Source organism: Chlorocebus sabaeus, chromosome 4, assembly GCF_047675955.1.
Source record: "Chlorocebus sabaeus isolate Y175 chromosome 4, mChlSab1.0.hap1, whole genome shotgun sequence".
Lineage (NCBI taxonomy): Eukaryota > Metazoa > Chordata > Mammalia > Primates > Cercopithecidae > Chlorocebus > Chlorocebus sabaeus.
In genome coordinates this window covers 26,306,327-26,317,381 of record NC_132907.1, presented here as the reverse complement: position 1 = coordinate 26,317,381, position 11,055 = coordinate 26,306,327, and the positions used below count along the sequence as shown (strand labels likewise).

Here is an 11,055-nt window from a genome sequence, read left to right as displayed (position 1 = left end):
TTTTCAAATATGGAGTCCCGGTGAGATCAGGGCTACATGTCTCCCCAGCAGCTGGCTCAGGAGCACTTTTATTGGCTGGATGCCCTCACTGGAATTACCAGTGCAAACGGTCATTCATACGTCAATGTCATCCCACCCTCCCATGGCGACACAGACCTTCTCCTACTGAAACCATATGCTGCTTTAGTCCAAAATAAGCTCTTGAAAAAGTAATAAACACACTTTTAATTTTATTTTATTTTATTTTATTTTGTTTTATTTTATGACGGAGTCTTGCTCTGTCACTAGGCTGGAGTGCAGTGGTGTGATCTCAGCTCACTGCAACCTCCGTCTCCTGGGTTCAAGTGATTCTCCTGCCTCAGCCTCCCAAGTATCTGGGATTACAGGCACATGCCGCCACACCCAGCTAATTTTTGTATTTTTAGTAGAGATGGGATTTCGCCATGTTGGCCAGGATGCTCGTGATCTCTTGACCTCGTGATCCGCCCCCCTCAACCTCCCAAAGTGCTGGGATAATCCTTACCTGTTCCTCCTTTGCAGGGCAGATAGAACATGATAACTGGAGATGCATGAAACGTGATTAACATCTCTGTGTAATCAGGACTTGGAACACACTTAATTTCTTTTTAATAGTGAAAATTTTATTGGAGATCATTGAAGCTAAGACTGATAAACACTTGCCCTGGGTGGATTACAACCATCTTTTTTTTTTTAATTTTTTTTTTATTATACTTTGAGTTCTTGGATACATGTGCAGAACGTGCAGGTTCATTACACAGGTATACATGTGCCATGGTGGTTTGCTGCACCCATCACCCCGTCATCTACATTAGGTATTTCTCCTAATGCTGTCCCTCTGCTAACAACCCCACTCCCCAACAGGCCCCAGTGTGTGATGTTCCCTTCCCAGCATCCATGCAACACACTTAATTTCTATTGCATAGTACTACAGGGGTTACAGAAAGTATAATTTTCAGATAATGCATTTATATTCTATGGACTTCTTTCTAAAATCTTATAATTCAAATATGTATATAAGACAAATCCCCTCCCCGAGCTCAGGTCATTTTAAGAGATAACACCTACTATGGACCACATATTCTTCAAGGCACTAGAGATACAAAGATGGATAAAGCATGAGCCTGCCCTTCTTCAGATTCTATGAGACCAGCAGGCACAGATCCCCCTAACTCCAGACCCAGTACCCAAAAAAGACCAACTGGATTAAATATACACCATTGAGTTAATGGGACACACCACTGAGTTAAAACTTTTTTTTTTACTCTAGCAGAAAAGAAAATGACTAAACTCTGGATTATCCACTCCAGAACGATCAACTTAGCGTGGAAACTTACACTACCATGAAAAAAAAAAAATGGTTGAACCGGAATAAGAAGGCCCAACGTTCCCAACAGCATTGGCAACCAATTCATTTAAAACTCAGTAAAAGTCAACTCAGAAGCCCACTTCTTAGCCAACTTCATGTTCCATGCATACATGGAGGTGAAGGGAACGAGTTTATACATTACAAATTATGCCTTTCAGCTGGGCACAATGGCTCACGCCTGTAATCCCAGCACTTTGGCAGGCAGAGGCGGATGGATCACTTGAGGTCAGGAGTTTAAGAGCAGCCTGGCCAACATGGTGAAACCCAGTCTCTATTAAAAATACAAAAATTGGCCAGGCATGGTGGTGGGTGCCTGTGATCCCAGCTACGTGGAAGGCTGAGGCAGGAGAATGGCTAGAATCCAGGAGGCAGAGATTGCAGTGAGCTGGGATCATGCCACTGCGCTCCAATCTTGGTGACAGAGTGAGATGCCATCTGAAAAAAACAAATTATGTCTTCTTCAGTCCCTCAGGAACACACTCTCATTTCTTTAATTCGCCTCCCTATTTATAAGTATAATATTAATACCTCCCTCCTCAGGTTGTTGTGAGGGTTAAATCAAGCAATATTTTTTTTTCAGTCTAAAAAAGCACCTGGCTTATACTAGGGACTCACTGAACGATAGCTGATAGAAAATTCAGTACCAGGATCCCCAAAAACAGTGTGACCACAGACACCATGTCCCCGGCTAGCTTCTGGTTTTTCTTACTTTGAAGCAGGAGAAGCAGACTTCTTTCTGGCCACACCAGCTAGAAAGATCTAAGCTGAGCTACTAGTACAAGAATATCATGGAGCAATGATTTAACCTTGACAAAAGATCTAGAAACATATCCAACAGAAAACGCAAAGATGACAGGAATATCAATAATCTCAACAACTGTAAACACGTTACATTCCCTTATTAAAAGAACTTTCAAATTCATTTTTTAAGGCAAGCTCCAGCTACATGCTATTTACAAGAGATGTGTGTAACACAAAATAATGCTGAAAGGTTGAAAACATGCACGTGCCCAAAGAGAGACCAAGTGCTATGGTCTGAATGTTTGTGTCCCCCCAAAATTCATATGTTAAAATCATAACCCCCCAAGGTAATGGTATTAGGAGGTGAGGGCCTTTCAGAGTTGATTAGAGCATGAGAGTGAAACCCTCATGAATGGGGTTAGGGCTCTTATAAAAGCAAGCCAAGGCAGACCCCTTTCCACCTCTACCATGTGAGGACGCAGTGAGAAAGCATTGTCTATGAACTAAGAAGCAGACCATCTACAGACACTGAATCTGCCAGCACCTTGATCTTGGAATTCCCAGACTTCAGATATGTGAGAAATAAATTTCTGCTGTTTATAAGCCACCTAGTTTATGGCATTTTGTTGTAGCAGCCTGAAGGGACTAAGACAGCAGGCAAATATAGACAAAAAGAAAACAATATAGCAATATGAATATCACCTCAAATAGAATTCAAGGCAAAAAGCTCTATATGGGACAAAGAAAATTGTTTTATATTAAGAAACAGTAGATTCATCAGAATATATAGCAACCATGAACATTTTCACTCTGAATATCATGGCAGCAGATACATAGAGTAATTATAACACATCAAGCACAATTCCAAGGTCATTGCATATAGCAACTCACAATCCTCCCAAGAACCCAGTAAAGTAGATGATGTGATTTTACAGTTGAGGAAATGTGTCCAAGGTCTGTCAACTCATGAGAGTGAAGCTGGTATTCAAACCAGGCAGCCTGGTGTTAGCATCAATGCTCTTAATTTTTTTACTATATTCTCTCCAAAAAGTAAAAAGAAGTGTTAGAAATTTTTTTAAAAAATTGGCCAGGTGTGGTGGCTCACACCTGTAATACCAGCACTTTGGGAGGCCAAGGCAGGAGGATCGCTGGAGCCCAGCAGTTCAAGACCAGCCTGGGCAACACAGTGAGATCCTGTCTTTTTTAAAAGGAAAAAGAAATTTTTTTAAAAAATTGTCAAACCCATAGGTAGAGTGGAAAAAGTTAGAAAACTATTCCCAAAATTTATTGTGTCAAGATGACAAAAATAAATATATAAAAGATGTTAATAATACATATTATAAGCTTGAATTCATAGCAATTATGGTCTCTCTAAAAATGAGACACATTTTAAATGTTTATGAAACATTCATTTAAAATTTAAAATACATCAGGAGAGGCCGGACATGGTGGCTCATGCCCGTAATCCCAGCAGTTTGGGAAGCCAAGGTGGGCAGATCACGAGGTCAGGAGATCGAGACCATCCTGGCTAACATGGTGAAACCCCATCTCTACTAAAAATACAAAAAAATTAGCCGGGTAGGCTGAGGCAGGAGCATGGCGTGAACCCGGGAGACAGAGCTTGCAGTGAGCTGAGATCACGCCACTGCACTACAGCCTGGGCGACAGAGAGAGACTCCATCTCAAAAAAATAAAAAATAAAAATAAATACATAAAGAGAAATCACTTACTAGGCCACAGAAAAATGTCTCCGTAAGTTTCTGAAGGTAGAGTTCTTATAGGGTTCATTTACTGATTAAAATGGAATTAAATTCAAAACGTCATTGTTCTAAATAAGTCTGTGTCAAAGAATAAATAAAAACTTAATTTACAAATTATCTGAAAATTAACATATGTCGAAACACCAAATAAAAAATTCCATGGGAAGTAGCCAAAGTTTACTCAGGAAAAAAATAATCATATCCCTAAATAGGTTTTTTTCTAAAACAAGAAATGTCTAAAATAAATATTTTTGGCACATTAGACTCAGAAGCTAGAAAAAGAACAACAAAAATAAACAAAAGAAACCAATGAATTAGGAAGTTTAAAACAACTAGAATTGTTGAGTAAAACCTAGAGCTAGCTCTTTGGGGGAAAAAAAGGATTAAGGGATGTCTGACAAATCTGACAACACAGAAAAAAGTTTGAGAACACATACACTACATTAGCAATGAAAATATATGTCTAACTACAGATAAGGAAGAGACTACTTTTATTAAAATAATACTATTTATACCCTTATGACAATAATGTCATAAGTCATAAAGTCATAAAGTCAAAAAAACTATTTTCTAAGTTACCACTACTGAAAAAAATTGAAATTGAAATGATCAGTGAAATCAACTCTCCTCAAAACTTCCAGATGTTGGGTTTATTTAAAAAGTTATATAATGCTTTCAAGAACTCATTTCACAAGGCTATTGCAACCCTGATAGCAAAAACTGAGAAAGTGAAAAAAGAACCAAAAGTCAAATCCATTTATTAATACATATATATGCAAACACCCTAAATATAATATTTACAAATAGAACCAACAACACATTAAAAGTACAATGCAACACCTTTAGGATTTATTTTAGCAATTCAAGGATAGGTAGTTAGAAAAAAATATGTCAATATAATTCACTAGATTAATAGATTAAAAACCAGATGGTCATTTTGATAAACGCAGAAAATGCAGTTGATAAAATTCTAAATCCATTCTGGATTAAGCTTATGGGTAAACTAGAAATAGAAGGAAACTTTAATATGATACAGATCTTTTTTTTTTTTTTTGAGACAGTGTCTCACTCTGTTGTCCAGGTTGCAGTGCAGTGGTGCAATCTCCACTCACTGCAACCTCCACTTCATGGGTTCAAAGTGGTTCTCCTGCCTCAACCTATCAAGTAGCTGGAACCACAGGTGTCCCCACCATGCCTGGCTAATTTTTTGTATTTTTAGTAGAGACAAGGTTCCACCATGTTGGCCAGGCTGGTCTCAAACTCCTGACCTCAGGTGATCGGGCCAGCTTTGGACTCCCAAAGTGCTGGGATTACAGGTGTGAGCCACTGCACCCAGCCAGTAACAGTCTCTTTAAAAAGTCACTATTATCTGGGGAAAAAAATTAAGGGGCCGTTCTTTATTAAAAAGAAAGTAGAGATCTAAACACCAAAAGCAATGGGTGAACCTTCATTGAACCTTTGATTTTAAAAAAAATAAAAGCAGCAACAAAATATATTTTGAGGAGAAAATATGTACCACAAAGAGTAGTAGAAATGTTAGTATCTCTATCTGATGAAGAGTTCTTATAAATCAGTATTATTTATTTATTCATTCATTTATTTTGATACAGGGTCTTACTCTGTCAGCCTGGCTGGAGTGCACTGACGTCATCACGTCTCACTCAACTTCGACCTCCCCAGACCCAGGTGATCCTCCCACCTCAGCCTCCTGAGTAGCTGGGACTACAGGAACACCACTACATCTGGCTAATTTACATATTTTTTGTAGAGACGGGGTTTTGCCATGTTGCCCAGGTCTCAAACTCCTGGGCTTAAGCAATCTTCCTACCTCAGCCTCCCAAAATGCTAGGATTACAGGCATGAGCCACCATGCCCAGCCATAAATCCGTATTTTAAAAAGACAAGTAATCTCCTCTTGCCCCCAAATAAGTAAAGAATCATGAACAGGACAATTTCAAAAAAAAGAAATACAAATTGCCACAAAAAAAATATTTAAAAAGTATTTGGCCTGATTAATAGCCAAAGAAATTTAAATTAGAAAAACAATGAAATATTTTTTTCAGTCTCAGATTAGCAAAGATTAAACAGAACAATAATATTCAAAGCTGGCAAAGGTGTAAAAATACTGTGCTGATGAAATGCAAACTAGTTCAACTTTTGGAGGTCATGAATTAGATAATGTGCAACAAAATTTTTAAATTAAACATAAATATTCCTTTTGATCTAGCTGTTAAACTTCTAGAATATGTGTAAGAGAAATAGGCAAGTAGGTAAAAATGAATCTATATTATTTCTTATTGCAGTGTTGTTTATAATTTTTTTTAATTAAATCTAAATGACCAATTAAATAAGTTGTGCCAGAGCCATATAACCACATACCCTTAAGCACTTGGAAAGAACAAACACTGTAACTCTATGTATTAGCATAGAAAGAAGTCTGAAAAATATTTTAAATTAAAACAGCTTATAGAAGAGTAGGTATGATTTTATTTTAAAAAAAGATACATATGTGCTAATACATGATGTGTTTATAGATGCATAGAAAAACTGCTGGAAAAGTATACAACAAATTATAACAGTGGTTTTATCTGTGGGGGTACAATTAAGGGGACTTTCTACTATATGTCTAAAATTTTAGTGTTTTATAATCAGCATATATTATGTTTACAATCAGAAAACTAATACTAGTACATTGCAGAGAGAGAGAAAGAGGGACCCTGTGTTCTCCTTAATGAAGACAAAGTCTTGGCTCCATCTTAATGGGCTCCTCAAGACATACCCAGGCACAGCCACTGGACTTGGGGCAAAAACTCAGCCAGCACTGTGAAAATAAATCTTGCAGTGTAAAGTTCCATACACCTGAGCCTTGAGTCATGTCAGAGATTGGGCCCTCTTTAAGTCATCCTTGTTACTACTGAAATAACTACTCCACATCTGGGAATGAGAGTACATTCCCCCAAGGAAGCCCCTGTTTCCAAATCTCCACCCTGGTTTACCATCAGCTGAGACTCTTGGCCCCTCCTGGACCATCTGCTCAGCAGACCTCTGATCTGGCTAACAGCTTCATTATTTTTAAACTGTCTCTAAGCACAGATTCAGAAGCAAGGGCAGCAAGAATCTCTCCTAAGTCTCCGAAATAAATCAGTCCCTGTAATCTGCTTCCTGTGGCCCTCTGTGACTACAGCATGATAGGAGGTGTCGTAATCATCATAACATCTTTGCTCTGAGCATCAGTACATAAAAGCAGGTGCTTAGCACGGGGCAGCTGCCAGGTCAATCGAAGCCAGAGGCTAAGGGAGGGCTTTGCCAAAATGACTCTGAGTGGCACAGAGCTATATCTGGGGGCTTCACCACCTGAGGGTGATTCAAGAAACAGGTCCAAGATGCTGGGTTAGCAAGGAAAGACAGACTCTGGGTAATTACGTTCACGACTTGAATGCCGTGTGTGAGTAATTAATAATCTATAAATGTCCTGAATGAGTGCACATATTGAGTTATTCCATCATTCGACACGTGCCAATGTGAATGCAGTTCCTCTGGAGGGTTCATTAACTGGACAGAGTGTCAAGTCAGAGTGAATTTATTTTTTCATTTCTTCCATTTATTTTTATTTTGTTCCCTTCCATTGTTCATAAATAGAAGTGGTAATTATGGGGGATGGAGGGGCAGCATTTTTCAATTCTTTTCCTGGATATTGTAGGGAAAGGTGGGAGTTACCTGTAATCATCTTGCCAAGTCTGAAAGAAAACTAAGTGAAAGTAAACAATTAGCTGGGAGATTTTGGATTTTCAGGTACTTTGAAAAGCCTTATTTCTAAATACTAGAAAGCTGTTGTTTTCATCGTGCACTGTGTAGATCTGACGCAAAGTGATCTTTAGGCTGGAGAAATCACTGTGCAGGAAAATTCAAAAGACATAAAACTCCCATCTTGCCATGGAGGGCTGCAAGTGCCTGGAGAAAAGTTATCCATATGTAAGCCTCACCTCAGAACACCACCTACTGCCCCAGCATCTCTGAGGATGAGCAGTCAGAAGGACCAGGGAAATGAGACTGGGTTCTAAGAAAAATGGAATATTAGAGAGATGAATAGATGGATGGAAAGATGGATGGGTGAAGAGATGGATGAATGACTAGACAAATAGAAAGACACAGACACATGGATGGATAGGTGTGCAGGTGGCTTCCTCCCTCCCTCCCTCCCTCTCTCCATGCCTGTCCAAGCAAAGACCAGGGAATGTCTCCTACCTCAGAGAAAGAGGGAGCCATACTGCTTCCCAGGACCAGTTCTCCTGTTGGCTTGATCACACTCCTTCTGCCTCCTCCCAAATCTTATTCCTCATCTATCCCATCTCAATTAATCTCTCTCTCCACTAAAGATTCATCTTACAAACACCTTCAGTTTTCCTGCAGGCTGATAGGTAGGTAGGTAGGTAGGTAGATACATACATAGATAGACAGACAGACAGACAGAGACAGACAGATAGATAGATAGATAGATAGATAGATAGATAGATAGATAGACAAACAGACAGACAGACAGACAGACAGACAGACAGACAGACAGATAGATAGATAGATAGATAGATAGATAGATAGATAGATAGATAGATAGATAGATAGATAGATATTCCCCCAACCAGCTTCTTGTCAGGCTAACTTCAATTTCATTCCCTCACAGGCTTCTTCTGGACAGAGTTCTCCACGTCCTACCGTCTATGCTCAGTCACCTCCACTCACTGCAACTTGGGGCCCATCCTCCACTCCATGCTCCTCAAAGGTCTCCAGCCCCCTTTCCCATCCTAAATCCCATGGTTTCCTCTCCTTGAAATATCTGAACCACATTATCTGCCTTGAAGCTTCACTCTTCTGTTTCTTTCTTTCCACATCTCCAGCAATCTTTCCTGATTCACTCATTCTTCAATATATTCAATAAATATTTATTGAGAACTTATTTTGCTCCAGGCACTGAGCTAGAGATGTAGGGAACCAATTCCTAGACCTTACTCTAGGTCATTACAAAATGACCAATTCCTAGACCTTACTCTCAAGAGCTTAGAAAGAGAGCTAGTTATGTATGCAAGTGAGTTACAATAACACAAGATCCATGTAAACATTCATTCGTTGATTCAAAAGGATTGCTGAGCACCTACTAGGTGCCAAGCACAGTTCTGAGAACTAAGGATACAACAATTAACAAAACTGATAAAGATTCTTCCTTTATTAAGTATATACTAATGGAGGAGAAAAACACTATATGAGTAAAATATAGAGTAGGTCAAAATATAATGTGTTATGGAGAAAAATAAAGTATGAAAGGAGCACAGGGAGAGGCCTGGTGGAGGGAGGGTTTGCAGTTTGCAATGGATTGATCACGGAAAAGCTTACTAAGACAGAGACATTTGCACAAAAACTTTGCTGGGCATGGTAGCTCACACCTGTAATCCAGGCACTTTGGGAGGCCAAGGCGGGCAGATCACCTGAGGTCAGGAGTTCAAGACCAGCCTGGCCAAAATGGCAAAACTCTGTCTCTACTAAAAATACCAAAAAAATTAGCTGGGCATGGTGGTGGACACCTGTATTCCCAGCTACTTGGGAGGCTCAGGCAGGATGAATTGCTTGAACCCAGGAGGTGGAGGTTGCAGTGAGGCAAGATCACGCCACTGCACTCCAGCCTGGGCAACAGAGCAAGACTCTGTCTCAAAAAAAAAAAAAAAAAAAAAAAAAAAAAAAAAGACTAGACAAGGTAAGAGAATAAGCCTTGTACATATCTGAGGGAAAGAATTCTGGCCAGAAGGAACAGCAAATGGGAAGGCCCTGAGGCAACGGGGTGTCCAGTGTCCTGGGACAGTGAGGAAGGTGAGAGTGGTGAAAGGCAAGGTCAGAAATGTAGGGCGGGGGAAAGGCAAGACTGTAGGGCCTGTGGTCCCTCAGAGGTCTGGGAGTTCTGCTCTGCATGAGACAGGAAACCACCAGACAGTCAGAACAAAGGAATAACATGATCTGAACTACACACTGAAAAGATACCTGTCCTGAGTGTAAAACAGACTCCTGGAACACAGGCAGAAGCAAGGAAACCCACCACAGTCATGCAGGGTAGAGTTGGGGGTGGCTCGGAGCAGGGGAAGTCGTGGAAGAGATACAAAATGATTGAATTTGGGGGACATTTCAAAGGCAGAACTAACAGATTTAGTGCTGGATTCCAAGTGAGAGCTCCGCAGAGGTAGGAGCCAAAGAATCCACCAAAGTGCCCCCAAGACAATTGGCTTCAAATGCCTGCCAGCCCAGGTTCTGCCGCCAGCTGACAACATCACTAGTCCACTAAGGCCTTCCCTGGCTGGACCCCTCTCTCCCTAGCATGTCCCACTTCTCCCTGAAAGACGATCCAAAATGGTGGCCTCATTCTGAAGATGAGGGAGGAGGGGTATGATGTACGTTGGAGAAAAAGAGAAGAGGCCAACCAGGCCTCCTTTTGCCCAATGCGGTTGGCCCAAGCTGGGGGAAGAGAAGAAGCATTAACATTGAATGAAATTACTGATTATATTTTTACACTGGCCTGGACATGCTAACAGGAAGACCTACTGTTAACTAAAAGTGGCCAGAAGCATTCAATGATTTGCCCTAAATTTTCTTTCAGTTAGGATCAGGAAAAAAACTAGTTCCATGGAATAAATGTCAAGGGACAGAAGATAAAAATACAGTTTTTATTATAATAAAGTCATGCTAACTCAATGAAACATTTACTTTGGGAAATCAAGACCGAAATAGTCAACAAAAGCTCTTATGGAAAGGCTGGTTTCAAAAAAAAAAAAAAAGCAACCTTATATTTAATTGATGATATATACTGCCAACCCTAAGCTGAGCCTTCAGGAGCCCTTCTTTTAGGGTTAAATCTTCAATAAAAGACACAGTCCACAGAAAAAGCCTCTCTCTCTCTCTCTCTCTGAAACGAAACTGCTAGAAGCTGGCAGGAAAACAAAGGGTTCTGTTGTTTTTGTTGTGGTTGCTGCTGGTGCAGTGCTGTTGTTCAGTAGAAGTCCTTAGGTTTTAGGAAGCAGAAATCCTGGGCTGAATTTATGATTTGAATAGATACTTCCAGAGTGAAGGTAATCCTTCATTTGACATTTCTTCACTTAGTTGTTTTTTCCATATTGTTCACATCGAGACTTG

The 11,055-nt window shown here is 40.0% G+C and overlaps 1 non-coding gene across 1 annotated transcript; it reads left to right on the top strand.

The window, feature by feature from the left end:
* The first annotated feature begins 498 nt into the window (after nucleotides 1-498).
* On the top strand, nucleotides 499-631 carry LOC119618395 (U8 small nucleolar RNA). Its single transcript, XR_005234707.1, has one exon. It is a non-coding gene; the product is annotated as a U8 small nucleolar RNA (small nucleolar RNA).
* Nucleotides 632-11,055: the final 10,424 nt, after the last annotated feature.